We start from the raw sequence: 22093 nt of genomic DNA, 5'->3' as shown, positions 1-22093 counted from the left end.
CACTTCTCGCAAGCATCAAAATCCCACCACCTATCAAATCCCTCCAAATCCTATCCACATCACCTCCAAGCATTTCCCAAAACTCTCGTAATGACCCTTATGCATCCATCTTCTACTCACCCATCTCCACTAACAAATCTCCTATCTATCCATCCACTGCCTTTGAAGAATCCATCCCTTCACCTCCTATCGCACCATCCACTCTAATCCAATCCTATCAAGATCCTGCCCAAAAGCATGTTGATATCCCCCAAAGCATAAATGAAGATATCATCGTACCATGTCATCCATCCATAGTGCAGTCACCATCCCCTCCATCTCCAAAACCTCAAGCCATACCTCCTCTACTATAGGATATCTTTTCATCCCATCAGCTAAATCAAGATCCTATCCTACCATTTCCTCCACTCCATGCTTCCATCTTACCATCTATCCAAGCTATTCCACCATCTATAATCTACCCTCTTGGTTCACTTACATTCATCCATGGTGGCCTCCTCTCAATTGAAGAATTAAGAATAGTATATCCCCATTCCAGTACATCTAATAAAGCACTTCCACCATTTTTTGCAAGCAAAAAGTATCCTCAGCTAGTTCAAATGCTCAATTGATGGCATCATCAAGGTCAAGTTTTAGGACCACAAGAGCAAGGAATTAGAAAGCCCATTATTGCACAATAGAATCTAGGATTTCATGGTCTTGGATATGTATCCAAAGGCTCACCATCTAAAAGTGTTGGTACACGCCATCCCCAAACCAAGCCTATCTCCAGGCCCACCATGCCAGCCTCCCATCACTCCTTCAAAAAATCTTATTTCATCCCCCCTCCACCATCTTTGCAACCCAAAAAAACTTACCATATCCCCCCTTCATCCACTAAATCCATTTTGGGTCCCTATGTCGCAAAATCTACCATCCTCCATCCTCCTATCAACCATCATAAAAATCCTATTCCATCCATTCCTACCCAAGATCAAAAAAGGCACATATCAGGGCACATCATCCATCATCATCCCCCTACATGCTCTTCCATATCCTCTCCATCTCACAAAGCTTCTCCTAACCATCTTCCCAAAGCTTACCATAGCAATGTGAATGCCAACTTCAAAATGCATAAAGCTAAAAATCCACATCCTAGGCAATCATATGTCTATTCTAAAAGACATACTCCAAAAAGGCAAAATCCAATCAAAGAATGCAAAATAATGCAATAGCCTATGAAAAGAAAATCCAAAACCATGTGGATCCCAAAGAAAAAAGTTAAAACCCAATCCATCCACCATTACTAATCCCCCATCCAATGATTTGTGTCCGCCATCTCCTAACTCCATCTTGGGTGCCTATATCCCCAAGCACGCTTCCACAAATCCACCATCAAGCTCGCATCTACCATCTATCCCCCATATGCTCTTTCCACACCTATCCCAACATGTGCCAATGTTGATCCTACAAGCATCCCCATCTCATGCTCCTTGCCACCCTTTCCATCCCTCCATCTCCTACCATCAATTCCATCTAATCCAATCTATTGCATAAATCACACATCCGGTGTACCAACAGCTAGCAACAAAATTGAACATTCCAACAGCCAGTGAAAAATCCAAAAAAAAAAAGTCAAAAATAGCTGAAGAAAGCCAAAATCATTCCAGCTAAGTCCAAAGTCAAAAATTCAAAAAAGAAAAGAAAAATAAAGCATCCACTGGTGAAAACTTGGCAATTCAAGCGCCTTGGACAAGTACCATGATGAAAACTTGGCAATTCAAGTGCCTTGGACAAGTACCATGATGAAAACTTGGCAAACAAGCATCATGCGTAATCCAGCCATCCCCAACTTAGCCTATCATCCTCATGCTTTTGGTCACATCTTGCCATCCAGCTCCATCTTCCAATTTATCCACCTATCTTTCATCCTCCAAATTTTATCTATCACTATCCACTTATCTTCTGCAACCTCATCCCATCATCCCAGCTATCATCCATCTCCTTAGCACCTTCAGCTTTTCCATCCTAGCTTCAATCCTATCACATCCATCGTAAGACCTCCTTCCGCATGTCATCTTCTGACTAGGGGCACTGTATTCCTTGGAGATCTTGTCTTGTCCATCCTCCCTTGTCATTGGTATCTCGCTCTAGGCTATCTTCATGCAAATCCAACATCATCCTCTCATTAGCCATTCACTCTAGTGCCATCTGTCAGCTCAACTACCACCAACCTTAGCATTGTCCCCATCCTTGGTCGCACATCTATCATCATCATTGGATGCAACCTGCCAAATCCATACCTTTCGCTATCACCCCATCCTTAGCTTTCACATCTTGCATAACATCGAACCATCCTACTATCCTATCATCCTGAGCTTTTGCCTGCTTGTAACTATTTTGGTCAGCTTTAGCTTGTAACTATCTTGGTCAACTTCAGCTTGTCAATATCCTGGTCTGTCAACTTGTACATCCTCTTTAGCTTAGTACCATTGTATCTATCTAGCGTTTGTGTCAGTTCCTCCTTGATCAACATCTTGCACATATCGCACAACCCTTGGTTAGCTATTCCAATGCATCCTTTATCTAGATCTCCTATCACCAAAGTGTTATCCTTCTTAGTTCAGCTTGTCAGATGCATCACTCATCCAGATCCATCAACTTAGGTGCTCTTTGATAGATCCTTGTAGGATATAGCTTTCCTCATGTCTGATCTTGGTCCATTAGTACCTCGTCCTACCCATCTCATTGGCAAATGGTTCTCTTTTGGATTTTCACTTTCTTTTGATTTGGAATCTTCCCTTTTGGGTCTTGAAGTATCTTTTCCAAACAATCTTTTTGTTCCCTCCTCAAAGTTGCCATTATCTTCCATATCATGGTATACTACGAATGGGGCAATCTAGGCATAAGGTCTTGATCAAGTCTTTTGTTTATTTTCTTTTCTGCTTCTGGGTTACCCAGTGTCGGTTCCACTCTGATTCTTTCGAGATTCATGTGTGATGTTGGGGCAATCCTTGCATGTTTGTTTTGAGTCTGTCTGTCAGTCCTCTAGACAGTTGGTGACACGGCCTTGATTTTCTTGGTAACCTTGGCAATTAACCAACAGTCCTATAGAAAATCTAGTGCTCAACTACATGGTGGTACTTCTCTTTGAAGTATCCCCCTGCTCAAAAAGCTTCAATGGATTCCCTTCATCTCCATTATCCCCCATCCATATCCAGCATCCGTCTCTCCTACCCCAGCTTATGCATCAGTATCCCTTTGAATCACTCCTCACCTTTAGCTTTAGGGATCCATAATCCTAGTCTTAGGGATCCACCAATCCAATTAATCCACCAAGCCTCATCTTTCGAGATCCACAATCCTAGTCCTAGGGATCTCTGAAAACCATCTTCCACCAATCTGACTCTTCAAAATCCTGTTGCATCAGCTTTATAATCCCCCCATCCATCTCCCTATCCTGGATTCCTTTTTATAGCACTCTAATCCTTTATCCTCCCCCCAATCCTGAAAGTCTTAAGCTTATTTACTCTTGTGCCTCTGATTTTCTCCTTTATCATTCTCCTGTAGTGAGAGTTTGAGCTAATTCAGCCCCTTCTCTTTGCCACTCTGAGTCTCCTTGCTTATCCCAGATTCTTGTATTTTTCAAGAAGCCGTTGAGCCTCATTTTCTCTCCCCACTGCCTTCTTGAGGGGGCATCTCTACGTCTAGTCTCTCCTCTTCTTATCTAAGACTGGGGCAACCTTGTTGCTAAAAAACCTTCCTCGTGTCTTCTCCATTCAAACTCCTTTGAAATAGTGTTGTCTCAACACTATGTCAAAGAGGGGCAAAATGTAGACACCTAAATTTGATTACACCGCTTTGGTAATCTTATTTAGTTATCTCTAAAGGCATCATTAGTTAAATTCCTAATTAATTAATCCTTTGTCATCCCCTAGTTGATTAATTTAATTAATCATCTATAGTCCTAATTGATAAATCAAATAAACTATTATTTATCAATTAAATCCTATTCTTCTATCTAATTCCAAAATCCCCATTTATTAAATAAATCTATTTGATAAATAAATCCCTCAAATCTAAAAGCCCCTAACTTATCCCTAATCCTCCATTTAGCCTAATCCACCCCATCCACCCATACTAACCAAGCTTAGCCACTAACTCACCCACCCTCATGAATGCCATCCACTTGAAAATCTCTAACATCCCTAATCTAATCCTAAACCCAAGCCTAATCCACCCCCTAATGTTTTCACATTCCCTAAGTAAGCTTAAGACTTTCCTAAGCCAAGCAAAGTCAACAATCTCAACTCCCTCCAAAATATCCCAACCACCCAACAATGAATGCTCTTACAAAGGCCATAAAGACTCTTACAAGCTCTTACAAGCCATTATGAAGGGTCTTTACGAATATATTATCCCTTGAGCCTCCTTTGTTGACTCATCCATCCCATTTCCTCCATCCACTCACCTTGTGACATGTGTCACTCCCTGGTTGGTGCTAAACAAGCACAATTCATGTGCTCTCCTTTGAGTGCATCCTAGCCCTCCTTAAGCTTTCATCTCTCCTTGCATCTTAGCCCTCCATCCCTCAAGCCCTTAGCCTATAAATTGAATCCCCTCCCAAGCCATATCATCACAACTTTTGAGCTAAAGTTATAATGCCATTTTAAGACCAAGTTTTATACCAATCTCATACATCCACACCAAAAATCCAAAAAATCTCCATTGAAGCTAGTTTGAAGCTTGAGCATACATCCCATAATCCTACCAAATTAATCCATTAGACTTATCCATACATCAAGAGAATAATCTCATTGAGAGAGCCATTCCATAACTCATATTCTCATTTGAGGGTTTCTCTTTTGGTCTCTCTATAATGCCCCGCCCGGAGATCCTTGGAAACAAGGATTCAAATCAAGCCAAGATATTTTTTTTTTCAAGTATGAATGCACAAGACAACATCATATAGGGATCACAAAGATCGCAATGGAAGACTTCAACACAATCTCGGCAACCAACGAATCTCTGAACGCCACTACCAAACTGACACACACAAACAAAGCCAACAAAGACAATGCACATGATGAGGGTACAAGAAACAACCACTCATCAACAAAACACCAAGCTGGGGTAAAATGCAGAATCCCAAAATTTGGCTAAGCCTGAAATCCTGAAGCCCTGAAAATTGGCTAAGTTTGGATTTCTGAAGCCCTAAAATTTCCTAGAATCCATAACTTATCTCTAAGAGGTTTGAAACCTATCTCAAACGATTTTTTGCATATATTAAAATATATCTTAAGTATAAGGAATTACCTTATACTTAAACGATATATTTTAAACCCCTACAAAATCTGTTTTGAACCAGGAAGGTGTAAGAACCAAAAGGGTGTCCAAAACCAACTTCTAAACTTTCATCCGACAAGCCTAGATAGCCCTGTTTCTCACGTGAGAAAGAAAACTGGTCTCGAGTTTCGCACGAGATCTTTCACCGCTTCATGTGAGAAAGTGTGCACTTCGCACGAGGACTACTAAACTTTTCGCGAGGATTCACATTCTCGGGCGAGGATTCCTATGCGCCGCGCGAAGATTTACATTCTAGTGCGGGAAGTGTATTCTTTCGCACGAGGAAGAAACAGTCTCGCGTGAGGGAGAAATAGTCTCGCACGAGGAAGAAACAGTCTCGCACGAGGAAAATACAATCTCGTGCGAGGAAACAAATCAGCGCGACACAAAACACAAACAAAAAGCTAAACAAACAAGGAAACCTCCACACCGGGGAGTACTGGATCCACGTAAATCGAGGAATGAACACTCGAGAGCACTAACAACAAGGAAAGAGGAACATCTAACCATCTAAAACATAAAAGAAAAGCACATACTGAAATAAACATCGCAATGAACAAAATACATTTCACAACTAAACAACCAAATAAATGCGCGGTTCCTCCCAACTGTCAATAGCATCATAAGACCATCGTGGGTCCTAGCCATCCTCCGTGCATAACATCCCAAGCCACCGACCAGATCATCAGTACTGTCAAAATAGGGATGTCACTACTAAAACATTCAACAATATAAGCATAAGGAAATCTAACATGCTAGTAGTAAAGCATAAGATAATCCTACAGTAGATAACATCTCCTATTCATGCTAAACAGCAATAAGCAACAGATGTACTACTAAATCAAATAACATCATCTAATCATATGCTAAACATCATGATAAGGGAATGCGTCAAGTAAACTAACATCATCTAAACATGATATCCAAGCATTCCAATGAGAGCATAAATCACAAGAAAGCATACTCCAGAACTCGAAGTACCAAGTGAAAACATCCAGCAATGGTCGCACTAGGATAAGAGACTGTCTCTATACACCAGTCCCTAGCAGTGGTGAAGGTAGCTATGCCTCCCAACCACGTGGCACCCATAGGTCCACACCCGCCGTGCTGATGGAGATAATGATCCAACCACAAACACACAAAAATCACAACATCCATGGCTAACACTCACGCCAGACAGTATGATGGCTGAACCAAGAATCTAAGACAATGCAAGGAGTACAGGTCCTAGTCAGACACTCAATAGGCTACTATGTAGGGACTAACATCATGGAGAGTCGCTTGGCATCAAAAAGCCCAAGCTAGGACTTGCGCAGATTCAACATCCCTCAACGGAAAGGCTCTTGCACCCCAGACCTTTTTATTATCTTAAGTTATATTACCAGTCACACATTTTATTTAATTTTCACTTAATTAAAGCTTCGTTCGCCAACCCTCTGGGCACAATGATCACCAGGCTGCGAGGTAGAAGCCCCCTCCACATGCTACCCTACCCTACCCATGCTCATCCTACGACAAGTGCCCGTGGGCATGCATACTCCCATCCCAACCCCAATGATCATAACTTTCGGCAAATCCACGGAAGATCGGGCCTCGCAAGTAACCCAACAAATGTACGCGTACGTACTCATGTGTGGCACACCACCATCACAAAGATCATAACACAAGGACAAGAATGAGAACACAATGCAAAGAAAACACCCAACTGAAGGCAACACGGGAAGGATGGATTCTACACGAATCCCAAAGCCAAAAAAAACATACATCATTAAATCACTCAATCGGCCTCAATCCGAGAGTATTGATTCTACATGAATCCTAATGATGCAGCAAGACCAAACTTCATGAACTCACTGAACCGGCCTCAATTCGAGAGTATGGATTCTACACAAATCCTAGCGTTCACGAACAAAAGCAAAGGTCTAAAAGAAACCATAACAGGTATAAAATCACTCAACCGAACACAACGTCGGGAGTACGGATGTAACACGCATCCCAATGCAACATAAAACTACAATAGTGGTCTGACTGATATCCAAATGGATCATGCAGGTCCACGAACCACAATGTGCCAAGAAAACCCGAGAAAATAGGGTGGCACACAAAATGAGGTAAAAACCCCAAAAATTTGGAAAACTTCAAAACTAAAACCCATTTGGCCTTTAGGTTCAAAAACCCCAAAAATCTAAAAATAAATGAAATTGGACACCGTATGCAAAAATGGCCAGCATAACGACGTAAAATCCCAAACCCTCATCCCAAAAAACAAGGAAATGTTCATATCTGCCCAACCGGGTAGAACTAACATACAGAAACGAAGGGGAACACTAGTTCTCAGCCTCCAAACAAACGGCTACCAAAAACAGAAGCAGAAACAGAGCAGAAACAATAAAATGGAAAAGCCCTACCTCACAGCCAAAAGGGCAAAACGAGAATCTGAACCATAAAATAAATATCTCGCAGAAGTAGCTAAAAATCACGGCAATCCAAGGTTTCCCCGAGCTGGATCCAACGAGCCCAACCTTGTGACGATCCCACGCTCGTAGCTCCCACAACGAACAAAACAGTAAATCCTCATGAAGAGGATTTTGGGTTTTACTCTCCAACTTTCCAATTCAAAAGTGAGAAGTGATGAATTAAATTCCTTTTTTGATATTTATTCACTTTTCGAGTGAATAATCGATTAGGGTAAATAACCAGCCAACCTAGTTAAATCCCGAATCGACCCAAACAAAAACAGGCTATTCTTATAAATAGGAATTCATCTATGGCAAAGCTGCCAGAAATTAAAATAAAATAATTTAAAAGCCCGAAAACCAAAAAACACATAAATCTCCTTAATAACTTTCGCGACAATGCGAACCTCTAAATGCATAGACACGCTTACTGGTCTAATCACATAATGCAAATGAGTTCGGATTTAATAATCACCGAAAGGTTTAAATTAAACAGTTAATAAAGGATACGTTGGCCATATAAGGAAGACATTGGTAAAATATGAATGGCTGAATCACTAACTCCATGTGCCACTGCCAGGGATATAAATCCTGCACACTAAACAACATGATCAAGTGCAATTGTATATAATAACATAGCCGAAGCAATAAATGCATTAAATCACCTAATTTAACCATTTATTTAATTATATTAAAATAATCTATTTACATCACTCACGTTCGCATAAAGCATAACAACACAGGAATGAAGTAAATAACCATAGCATTAAATCCATCACATAACATAATCAGAGGTATGTCCAAATACCAGATAACCAGATATCATCATAAAACACACTATCATCTCAAAATGGCATCATCATGCAATATGATTAACTAAACAGCATAGAAGTCTAATATCTATGATACTGGAATCAAAGAGTAACATTTGACCCTCAGGTCATCTCAAATGTAAACATAACATGAGTAACAAATATCTCTCTAATCAAAAATATAACAAGGTAAATGTCCGCAGCACATAACCAAAATAATCCCACATGAACAATCCATTTAATTACTTACGCATTAAATAAGGCACTTAAAACACATAAGCGAACACAGTAAAAAACATGACTAACCACTGCTACAGGAGCCTAGTCCAGTGTAGCATGGTAAAAGTACATAGTGCAATCTCTGCACACATCTTAGGGTAATCATAGAACAACCTCACGATACCACATCGATCCTGGTAACCACTGGCACAAACCTCAGTGAACTAAAAATCACATCATAATCTCATAGATCAGTCAAAAGCATAAATAAAGCAACTGATACAAAAATATAAATCCAAACACCTCGACGGTGTAGACCACTCAGGGTCACAATCATGATCCATCACAACAAAAGATCAGCAAGGTTGCATCCATCAAGACGACTTACAAAAGTCAAATGGGAGAGGCACTACACTCTCTTATATGTTATAGTAATTTTGTTAGTTAATGCTTTGTTCTTTTAATAGATTAGTATTCATTTGCTAACATATTTCTCATATACAAGTAGTTTGTCTTCCTTGTTTTGGTTTATGCCCTAACTCTTAATGTGCCCAATTTGGTGAACGAGAAAGTAGTCAACAAGAGAATGGGTCAATGTAGTTATTCTATAAGGACCCCTAAATTGAAAAGGTACAACTCCCTTGTATGAAAATATTTGTAATGAATATTGTTTTTAGTAGATTAGAGAGATTTAGGGGTATGCTCTTGACCAGAGAGAAGAAGAGGTATGACTAGATTGCCTAAAGACTTTAAACAAACTAGGCAATTTTCAAATGCTCACTCACAAAGCCCCATAGCTATGAATGTACATGAGTCATTTTTAGTTTTCTAACTCCTAAATGCAATCTACCCTACTTATTGAATGCAATATGCAACAATAGAACACTAACTAATAGCGCATGTTTCATAAGAAAAGAGAAAATGATTAATTAAGCAATACTCAAATTGTACAAATTAATGAGGTTGCACAACAACCATTTGCTTCTCACTCAATAGCTTACATTAACCAAATCCTGAACATCCCACACAACCATGAAGATGCATGTGAATTAACTTGTATATAACAAAGGAAATAAGATAATACTACAAATAAGAGAAATAAAGCTTATAACCACTAAAAATAAAGAAACACAACCCAATTCATTTGCAATCCCACAATTTTCATCAACAACACATTTCATTCTGACCACCATACAAGAACTAAAACTACACTAACATGAATGATAGAATCAAAAGATGGATGTAAAGTCTCACACAATAGTCCTAGCTACAAGGGTTTTCCCACATCAAAAAATTTCCAATATTATTTACTTCTCAAAAAGTTGCATTTATAAGCCCTTTTGGAATTGGTTAGTTACATTTCATGATCACTCAATAGAGCATCTTTGAAAATTCTAAAAATAGGATTGACTGGATATGTCATTCATTACAAAACTTTAGCCTATGAGGAGGATTTTGAATATGGCTACAATATCAGAAAGTGAGAGAGAGAAGAGGTGACACTTGTCATATGTTTACAGGGAGAGTGTAATCTCTTGTTAGAGCATCAATTTTTCTTTGGATTTATGGCTTTGGCTCTGTATTCCTTCATTGCATCAATTACACTCTTCAACTCATGGATACTTGGAACGAGAATGTTGTCAGCTCTAATCATCCAATAATCGTGCAATTCTATCAATTCTTCAACTCTAGAGATCTTTGATTAGAGCTTCTCTGTCGCACACTTCTAAACACAATCCACTACTAAGAGTTCCAAAATCTTTGTCACCTAGAAATTTGATGGATTAGTAGCCTCTTCAAAAACTGCCAAAAACTTAGTCTTCATTTGCTCAATGTCTACTAACTGGCCATTATTGGTGACATATGATTCAGTGTGCAAAACCTTTAAATGTTTGAATATCTTGTCCATTACTTTATTCACTAAATCATATACATCCTTCAGCTCAAGTCAAACTTCATTGAGCTCTCAATTTGGATTCCAATTATTACTTCCAATGAAACAATGGTTCTTGTCCTATCTTGAGTATCCCATCGATCATAGCAACATTAGTCTTCATGTCAATCACCTCTTGCAACAAGGCTAATTTCTTTGTTAGGTTCTTTGATGCTTTGTGTATCAAATTCTATTGGCCTAATACTTTTTCTCTTAATTCATTAGTTTCTAACAACAAATTACCAAGGTTCTTAATGAGAGGGGGACCTTGGGCCTTTATTTTGTCAATCTAGGCATGACCAATTTGACAAAATTGCCTCTCCTATTGTAGCTTAAGTAGAAAATTCTTGTTCTCCTCTGCACTTATGTTGAATGTGCTTGTAGAGGCACTTCCAAGTGTAGCTCTGATGTAATTTGTAAACTCCTTATTTGGGGCATTGAGTACCTCTCTTATTTACCTTAACTCCTCAAATCTATCCTCAATCTTCACATATGTTGATTTCCAAATTTTGACCATAGAATTGTGCATTGGAATGCCTATGTTAATTGATCTTATTTGAAAATAATTCAAAGTTAGTTCATTAAATTTTCCCTCATTTTGAGGTTTTGCAATCTCTAGTAGCATGTGACCAGTAGAAGAATCAATGGCCAATGCAGCTATACTCTTCTTGTTCTTTGCCTGCTTTGATGTTGGCTGAGCTAAAGTTGCTTATAAAATAAGGTCCTTAAATGGAGAAATTTCCTCACATCTCCTCTTTTTCTGATCAATAATCTCTTCCAACCAAAATTTAGTTGAAAGAACATCAAGTGCTAACTGTAGAGTTGTAGGGTCAAACAACTTCTTCGCTATTGGAGGTGTCATCTTAGTTTGGCTAGCAAAAGGAAAATAAGTTTCTTTAGTAATAGAGAGGGATAAAGACCTTGTTGAGATGCCTCCTTCTCTTGGCCATCTAGAGGGTTATTTTAACCATCGAGGTTAATGACATGCATAAGGGAGGAGGCCTTGGCCACTAATTTCTCCTTGTCCTTTTCCTTTTCCTTGTCTTTCTCTTCATCTCCAACTTTTCCTATGGTATAGATAATCCACCACAAGTTGGAGTGATTTGAACATTCTTCTTAGGAGGTTTGTCTCCTCCTCCATGATTGTGTTTGTATGGGTGATGTTGATGTAGCAGCAATAGTAGATGTAGCAGCAAATGATTAGGCTATTTTGAAAGCTACTCCACTAGTAGAACTTGTAGTTCTAGTTCTTCTCTTCCTTTCTCTGGTCCATTCCACCCATTTTCCATCATCTTGATGATAGCATGCATCAAGAATTCCATCATGTCAATAACAAGGCCTTCAAGCAGAGTTGACACTATAGGAGTGTTCTTTATTTGCTCGTAAGTTGAGGGATGCATGTAACAGCCACCATCTACAAGATCACTAACATCAACAATCACATTATACAACTTAATTTCATCTATTGTCAATCTAGACCAATAACTTCCTCTGATTTGGTATTCATCATAACACTCAACCCAATAGTGTTCAATATTTGGAACATGCTTATGAGCATACCCTAGCTTCATATGATCTTTTAGAAAGTTAACATGGTCATACTGAGGTCTTATCACCTCATAATCAATCAATTTAATTTTTCTCTCAAATGTTTTGACTAAATTCTTGGCATCAGATATGGATGCACAAGAGTAAGGTCCTACCACTATTGGAAAAGGAATTTTGGCTATCTTCTTTACATTGGAACATAAGGTGTTCACTCTAGTATTTGTCTACACAACTCAATAAGAACTACCTTATCTTCAAGATATATGAGGAGCCTCTTTGGAAAGCCATTGAATGTACTAATCCTTAGGTAGGAGAAAGGTGGAAATTGGATGAAACAAAACTTGAACTAGCTAACCGCTAATGTGGCATCTAGAGAAAATCTATGCTCAAGGCACCCTTGCAATTCCTGAAATAGCCTCATTGTGAAGGCATCATTTACATTTATATACTCCTTGAAACTTCCCTACAATTGTAGGTGAGGGTAGAATTCATACACCTTGGTGTTCTCATCAAAATATTCAATACTAGAAGGACCAGGCCAGAGATGATGCATAGCTAGGGCATATATCAATTATGAAGACATAAAAAAATACTTGAATTCCTTTGTCGAATTTAGCCAGGAGGAAAGCTCTTCACATATAATCTGAGCCCAGTCAATTTGTAGTCCTTTAGCACAAATGGCTTAGGCCAAGAGGAAATGATGTTCAATGAAATCTAGAATCTCCTCTTTTCCTTTTAATCTTAGCAATAGTGCCAATATATCCACAATTTTCGTCTTTAGGTTAGTTCCAAAAAAGTCCTTGGCATTGTTGAGAATTGCATCTCAACCTTGCAAGCTTTTTCCAAAAAATTCTAGAATTTGTTTGTGGTAGTTTTCCACATGTTTATGAGTTGGAATAAGGTGTATGAGTTGTTAAAAATGTGCCTTGTCCCTATTACATTATAGGAGGGCTATTTTTAGAGTATAAAGAACTCATTTTATGACTTTTATGGGGTCTAACTAGAGGACAAAATTTTGAAAGAAAATGTTATTCTTAGAGTTACAAATGACAAGTGAGTAACATGTGGCATGGTTATTTTGCCAATGGTTTTGGCCCATGGTTTTTTAAGACCAAAAATGGTTTCCAATTTTTAAATCACTATAAAAGGAGGGCTTGGGGAGGTGTTTGTATTGTTGAGTTCTGTTTGCAAGACTAGGTGCTAGAAGGAGTCTCTTTGAGTTTGAGTCTAAGTTTGAGTTGTGGTGATGCACTTCTGTAAGAACTTGCATTGCAAGTGTTGGAGTTCTTTTTTGTAAAGAACATATCAGGTATATTTAAAACTGATAGCAAGAAACAAAGACCAAAGACAAGCTTAAGGATGAGCTAAATCCTATATTCAACTAGGCTAAATCTTAGTTCTGGGCCAAACATTAATAGAGTCAACAGGACTCCACTTTAGGCTCTACTAATCCAAGGTAGGCAAACCGAAGGGTTTTATCTCATTAATTTGTTACTTTTCTCTACAAGACTACCCTCTATAGCAGAAATGGTCAATACTCTTCTGCAATTTGCTGACAAACTTCCAACTGCAATAGCCAATTACAACTTAAAGAAAGCACAAAAAATAAGCCATGACTGACATTTCTATCTCTTCAATGCATAAAAATAAGTTGATTTTTTGTTGTGATTGTTATATAAAGGTGAACCAGCAATGTACTCTTGAACTTTAGAATGGATTAGTGTCTTATCCAATGGGATATAGAGTCAAATATTAGTAGTTTTAGACCTTTTTAATCAACTTGTGATTGAAAGTGTCAACATTAAACTTTTAGTTTCATTCTAATTTTCATCCATTCTGTAAACCCTAAACCTTATCAATTATGGAAAGCAATTTACCTAATTCTTGAATTAGCAACAATCAATAAAAGACATACAAACTTTTGAATTGCATTAAACTAAAGAGAAACTTGTCTATTCAATCCAAAAGCTATAGATATATGGTAAAGAGACAAAACTACAAAGATAATGATGTTTAAGGATAAAACCCTTCAATTTAAACCTTAATACTACCAATAGAACTCATTGTATGACACAGAGATAAAGCCATTGATCCCAAATACTCCTTCTATATTCAAGTATGCATACATGTAAACTCATTCAGATCATTATGGAACAAAAAGTGGATGGACTGCAAAATAATACATAACACATATATCAATTCTATAGACAACCAACCTCCACTTCTCATCTTGGGAATCCATAAATAGGATTGCAACAAGCTACAGATGATAGGAGGACACATGTCAAAATTCTAATGGAAAGCAAAACTTATGGAAGATGTACATAATACATACAAAGATCAGTCTCCCAAAATATCGATCCAAAAAGATAAGTAGCTAAGGAAGCAAAAAAAACATTAATGTTGAATCCTTGATCTTTTCTTTTCCTTGTACCTTGTCTACCTTGTAAGAAAAAATCTCAGCTACCTCCTATTTGGTAAAGCCTTTATTTCACCTACTGCTTCCCAAACATAAATCTCCCTTTTAGTGGGCCAGTTGGTATTCTTTACTTGTAAATCTTCAGTAGCCTTGGTCCACCTGGCATCCATGATTGCCTTTGACTCAACAATAAATTTATCTAAATCTATTTCTACCTTGAAAAGAGAATCAACTAAAGCATGGAATGGGGAATCAGACACATCATCAAAAATTGCTACTGTAGTCTCTTTGGTGAAAATATTATCAAAAGAAGATGACCACTCCTGCCAATCTCTACTACATTGGTAGCATCTAGTACTGATGGTATACAAGGCTCTACTCCCTTAGATAAAATCTTTAATTTTCCTTGTATGACCTATAGCTTACCAGTAAAGAAGCCACTTAATTCTCTTAACATTTCCAGGCTTTCTTTTACAGTGAAAATTTTATCTAGAAAATTTGGCTTTTTAGCCATCAATACAATTAATCTATCTAAAAATTGAATGTAGGGCCCCCATAGGCCAAAAGTAGGTGTTAACTATGAGATTGCACCATTGCAAAACTGCTCAGCACTTTGTAAAGTGACAAATGAACTATGAGCCTATTGTGATATGTTCTTCAAAACATCAACTCTATGGCTCACCATATTCCTAAGGATCTCTGTCCTCATATCTCCTCCTTGCTGAATTGATTGAGTATCAATACTCATCCTTCTTGGCTGTGATGACTCATCCTCCTCTGTCTCTTCTATTTGAACCAAGGCCTTAGTAGTGTCTTTGACTGGCATTGATGTTCCTTGTCCCTCTTCTCTCTTAGCTGGAGCCATCCTCTATTTTGTTTCTACCAGTTGTTCTTGAGAGATATGATTTCATCTTCAAGTCCCTAGATTTTGTCCTCAAGCTTAGCAATTTTTTCTTTATATACATGGTTGCATCTAAGCTCATTCTCATAGAGTTTCCTAACATCAATGTAATCATGTATGGACTAGACCAATCTTGTTTCAATTTCCTCCACCTTGGCTTCATTCCTGAATGAAAAATGTTTTAGTGCCTTGGATATTTTTGTGCCAGAGGTGCCCTGTAAAGTCCATATAATCATATTGCCCTATTTTGTACTTTGTACATCCATCAATTTTGGCTTGTTGGAAGCAGGAGCCATGCTCCAGACTGCTAGGGATTTGGTATCAATGTTGAAACTAGTCCCTCTCTTCAATCCATCTACACCAATTGCCTCATAGGAAATGGCACTTTCCTACCTCTTGACCTGATCAAGCATAAATGCTTGCTCCAAGTCCCATCTAGGTACCAACAACATACCACTCCTTTTCACTAGATCTTTTGCCTCTTCTAAAATCATTATTTCACTTTCAGGGTCATAGGCCTACAACTTCTCAATCAATTATAATCTATATTCATCAGATTCATCTGGTTTCATCTTTAGAACAAGCTCACTCTATTTAATCTTATATAAGAAACTTTTGAACTCACTAGACTTGATGAATTCATCATCTTCTAGGAATTGTTGACCCTGGATGATCCTGTCATCTAATCTTGATGTTACCAACTCCATATCAGTGAGGGTGTTCTCAGCTGCATTAGCTCCAGTTTGTAAATAATTTTGTCTCATGTCAGCAAAAGACTGACTATTTCCTAGTAAAATCTATAGGGTCCTCTGTTTGACTTGGGGAGGGGCCTATACAACTTTTTGCCTCTTATTTCCTTTGGTCATCCAAGATACCTGAGGTGCATCTTCCTCCTCAACCTAAAGGGCCACATCAAGTTTTGAGCTGTCAGGGCACACTCTTTCTTCCTCCCCCATTGGGCCCTCTAGCATTTTAGCCATTATCTCTGCATGGTCCATGACCATCTTTCTGATTCTCTGGGGGTAAGGGATATCCATATAAAAACTAGGGAATTGGGGATCAATTCTCTTCAATTCCTTTTCTACCCTTAGAACATCATCAAGCTTTGCAAGCTTGTCAGCTACCTCCCCTTTTGCTACTATGTTTGGGATGATGCCTTCATGGGGTAGCTCCTTGGGATTGGGCAATACATAATTTCTCATCTCTTTCAATGTTGCCCTCATCCATCCCTCAGAGTCATACATTCTATATGGGCCTGTGCACAAATTATAGTGGTATAGGAAGGAATGAACATAATCTAGGGCTTCTTTGCCAATAGTAAAATCACCAATTTTAAAACATCTACACAAAAAGGTTCCCCTATGCACCTTAGGGCCTAGATACTCTCTATTAACCATGAATAATTGCCAAATAAATTTGATTATTCCTAACCTAGGAGGGATAAACTTTGGTAAAATATGGGGTGGCTAGGGACAACCATAGACTCTCATCAAAGAAAAAGTAGGAAACAAGAAAATATCCCTCCAATTATGATCTGATCTTTTTCCTTCGGGCAGAAAGGCTAGTCTTAGAAGACCTTTCAAAATTTTAGGGGCCCTAAAGTACCCTAGGTCTAACATTTTCATTATAACAGCACTAAAATTATTTTAAAAGGACACAGAATTAGAAAAATGATAAGTGTTATCCCATAACCATTTCCATAGCTACATTGGCAAGTCTCCATTTAAATCATAAGTTTGATAAATAAAATCAAGGCTGATGTATCCCATGTTCTTGTAGAGAATCAAGTGCATTAGCAGAGAGTAGTAAGGGAAAGTGAATTCTCTTGTATCTCCAGACCTTACCCTAGCAATGTTATCCCTCATTATATCTAATATATGACTAACAAGTCATATTCATAGGCATGGTATGCATCTTGTACATCCTTGGCAATTATGTATTTTGCCCCCCAGACCTCATCAAACCCATCCTTTCCTACAACCTTGTGGACACCATATATGGTCTTGACAAAATAACTTTTGAATTTGTCCATGGGCATTTTCTTCTATATCTTCTTTGGGTAATCACTCACCTTCTTCAAGTCACCAGGAATATGTTGTAGCAATGAAGCTCCAATGAAGGCATTGGGATTTTCCTCAAATCTCCTTTGAAGATACTTAAAATCTACAGGCTGGCCCATTGCTCCAATTAATCCAAAACCCTCAATGAAAGATTCTGGGTCTAGGGTACACAAAATAGTTCCATCCTTTCTATGAAAAGACTTGGTGGTATGTTTGTAACATTGAAACAAGGCCTTCATCAAATCCATGTCCACAAAAACCTTTGGGAAAATCAATTTGGCAAGGTTCTTCTTCCATGGATTACAAACAGAGACCTTCTTCTCCCTGTTGCAGTAGAAAAAAGTAGAAGAGCTCAAAACCAGTGGCATCAAGAGACCTAACATCTCTACATATAGCATATGGATCAAAGAAAACATGGTCATTAGCAGAGTTTGCATTAGTTGAACACGGCAAAAGCTTTATCCATTCTTCTAGAAATATGTTAGGCTTCTTCTATCTGGTTTTAGCTCCCTTTGAAGTTGAGGTCTCTGAAACTGCCATATTTGAGGATTGAATTTCTTCCACTTCCTGGTCTGACATTTTTAAAATATGCAACTGAATTACCTGAAATTGAAAATGCTCTATCTCTCACAAGCTTTGGAAGCAATAATCCTAAATGCACAGAAAACACAGCAAAAACTCAAATTCTCTCTATTTGCAAATGGCAGACCGTAATTATGAAAGGAAGATCTTATAAGTCGATATGCATAGATTAACATCTATGTTGCATTAATTTCATCATGCTTGAAAAATGATCTCAATTAATTCTGTCAACTTCATGAAATGTTACCATAAATCTCCAACTATGCACTTTACGTACTACATTCAAATCTAATTGGTTGAGAAGCCCATAGTTCATTTCTCATCATTATGTTTTCTATCAAGATTAGATTCCATGATATTATGAAAAGGTGGCTGAAAAGACCTTTCATAACATCACACCATTGTATTGATGACCCTTCGATCTTATGACACCCCTTCAAATTTCACATCGGCCAATCGGATATGATAGCAAAAATCTTTATGATCCTATGACACCCTCTATTGTCGCAACATCGGTGGAAAATCCATTTCACTCTATGATCACTTAATAAATAGTTTCACCCCATTACAAATAATTTTCCTTTACCCTACTATTATACGATCACGGTTAAGTTTATCTCTTCGTAACATCGCGAGGAATCCCTTTTGCCTTTACGATGTTACGACAACCTTTAGACTATTATCTCGTAGCATCGATGGCTTATAACTTTCCTTGTGTGATCTTACGATTGAGCCCTAATCATAACATCAAAGAGCCTTTGCTTATAACCTTGAGATCTTACGATGAAGGACTCATCATAAGATCGAAAACCAAAGTTACATTTTCTTGAATTTTTTCTGGTGCAAACACATTTGGTGCTCGTACACTAGCTGTACCCCATCAAAAAATGGGCACCTATCTTGACAACCCCCCACTTGTTTTTCATTATAATCCCTACAATCTTATGATGACAGAATGTCATGCCATCACAACATCACCTTTGTCCCTGATATGATTATACGAAAAACACTTTATCGTAGGATTGTGATAGCGCCAATTCATCGCTCTCGATGTTACAAAGAAACTTTTATTGCAACATCGAAGAAGACCATAACACAATCATAAAATGTTATATGATCATATGACACAAGGGACATTGTATGATCAAGGAAGCTCAAAATCTTACCTATGACCACATGATACAATGTTAATCATGAGATCGGGAAGGACCATCATGCTTGCTTGTGATATTCCACTAACCCTCCATCGTAACATCGAAGAACACCATGTATTTTGGGAAAATGAAACCCATTTACTTATATGGTCTAGGGTTGAGGAAAAATAATTCAAGATTTTCATCACAAAATTTAGAAATTTATCATAAATGGAAAAAGGGGCCATCAACAAGTGTATTGTAATCTTCTTTATTTGAGAATACATTGTGTAGGTTTTAGAGGGTGGGGTTTTTCTCTCATAAGGGTTTCCCAATAGTAATCATTGTGTTATGCATTCATTGTTATTTTGATTATATTATTATGCATTTCTTGATATCTCTGCAATAGTTTGTTGAATTTCAATAATGATCCTCTCAAGATTAGTGTAGGAAGTGATTCCATGCACCTTTGCTTTCTTACAAGTGGTATTAGAGCCTAGCCAGTTCTAGTTCTATTTGTTGGGTACAAAGTTTTTTGAGCTAATTAAGGTTTGAGTGGGAGCTTCTGCAAAGGTTTTCATTTCTGTGTTGTAGGATTGCAAAGATAGTGAGCATATTAGGGAGGATTGATGTAGAGAAGTTTTTTAGCACAAAATTTGAGATGTGGAAGCTGAACATGGAAGATCTATTGATTGATTGGGATCTATGGGATGCGATTGATGAGAATAAGTTGCAGCTTACAGATCTGACTATAGCCACACAATATGATTTAATAGACAGAAAATCTAAAGGTCTCATCAGATTGTGTCTTGTAGACTTGATTCTGATTAATGTCCATGAAGAAGCTTTGGAAGAATCTAAGTGAGATCTATCAAGTGAAATCACTTATGAACAATATTTTCTTGAGGAAGAAGTTGTATTCCTTGAGAATGGAAGAAGGTAGATGGATTTCTAAGCATCTTGAAAGTTTTAATATGTTGGTGACTCAGTTGACCTCAATTAGGGTGTCAATGGATGAAGAAGAAAGGTGCCAAATCTTGATATGTTCATTTCCAGACTCATGGGTCAACCTTGTCATGGCCATATGGAGCACTTCAATTGTCTTAAAGATGGAGGACATTGTTGGTTCTCTATTTTCTGAGGAGATGAGAAGGAAGGTCTCTTTAAATGCCAAAGAGGCTTTGAGTATTCAAGGAAGGCCAAAAGAAAGAGACAAGAATAAAAAGCAACATGACGGTTCTAAGTCCAAGAATAAGGAGAGATCAAAATCTCCTAGTAAATCAAAGGTGGTCTATTGGAATTGTGGCAAACCTAGACACTTCTAAAAGGACTACAAAGAGGAGAAGAAGAAAAAGAAGAAGAAGAAAGATTTTGATTCTGAGTCTGAGAAGGAAGATGGAGATTTTCATCGTAGCCTTGGCCACTCATGCACATGACAATCCATGGTTGATAGACTTAGGTGCATCTTTTTACATGAGTCCTAAAAGAAATTGGTTTAGTAAGTATGAAAAGTTTGATGGTGGTAAGGTGTATTTGGATGATAACTCAGTTCTTGATATTGTTGGTCATGGAAGTATTTGTGTGAAATTTTATGATGGAAGAATTAGAATATTTGATGATGTCTTGCATATCCCACAACTAGCGAGGAATTTGTTATCTATTAGCAAACTAATAGATGTGGGTGTGCATGTACAATTTTCTGAAGCAAGTTTGAAAATGGTGAGAGGTGCTATGGTAATAGCAAGAGGAAGTAGATTGGGTACATTGTACTAGCTTGATGCATGCACAGTTGAGTGAAATATTTCTTTTTATAAGATTGTAAAGAGAACTACTTTGCTAGAGAAGGAGAGGGTTTCTCTTTCAATAGATGGTTGTAGTTTTTGGGTACCCAAGGGTGTTTTATCTACTAAATCAAAGTTTCTTACAAAGAAGACTATGTTGTGGCACTAGAGACTCAGCCACATAGGTGAGAAGGGTCCACAAAACTTAAAAAATAAAAACCTTGTTGATGGGTTGAATAACTACAATCTTGAGTTTTATTTTTGTGAGCATTGCATCTATGGTAAACAAAATCATGTTCATTTTTACTCAAGTTCTCATAATTCCTCATGTATTTTGGATCTAATCCATTTGGATGTATTTGGCCTAGTTGATATTCCTTCTATTGATAGATCAGTTTATTATGTTTCTTTCATTGATGATTTCGGTAGAAGGACATGGGTTTATTTCCATAGGAATAAAGATGAAGTTTTCACTCATTTCAAATCATTTAAAGCAATGATTGAGCTATAGACTAGAAAGAAGATAAAGTATTTGAGAACTAACAATGGCAATGAATTTTGCTCCAATGATTTTGACACATTTTGTAAAGATTGTGATATTAAGAGAGAGAAGATAACTCCTTATTCTCCACAGTAGAAAGAATGAACATGACCTTGATGGAGAAGGTTAGGAGTGTGCTAAGTGGATTTGGACTAGAACAAAAGTTATAGGTTGAAGTTGTAGCCACTACCTGCTACTTGATAAACAAGTCTCCTACACTAGCTCTTGTTGATAAGACACCAATAGAAGCATCGTTGGGCCACAAGCCTTCACTTAGACATCTGGGAGTTTTTGGTTGTGAGGCATATGTTCATGTGCCAAAGGAGAATTGGAAAAAATTGGACAATAAAGCTATCAAATGTATCTTCATCAGATATAGTAAT

The sequence above is a fragment of the Cupressus sempervirens genome, chromosome 5 (genome assembly GCF_028749045.1).
Source record: "Cupressus sempervirens isolate cs-2001-9-10 chromosome 5, ASM2874904v1, whole genome shotgun sequence".
In the NCBI taxonomy this organism is placed as follows: Eukaryota; Viridiplantae; Streptophyta; class Pinopsida; order Cupressales; family Cupressaceae; genus Cupressus; species Cupressus sempervirens.
This window is presented reverse-complemented; position numbering follows the sequence as displayed.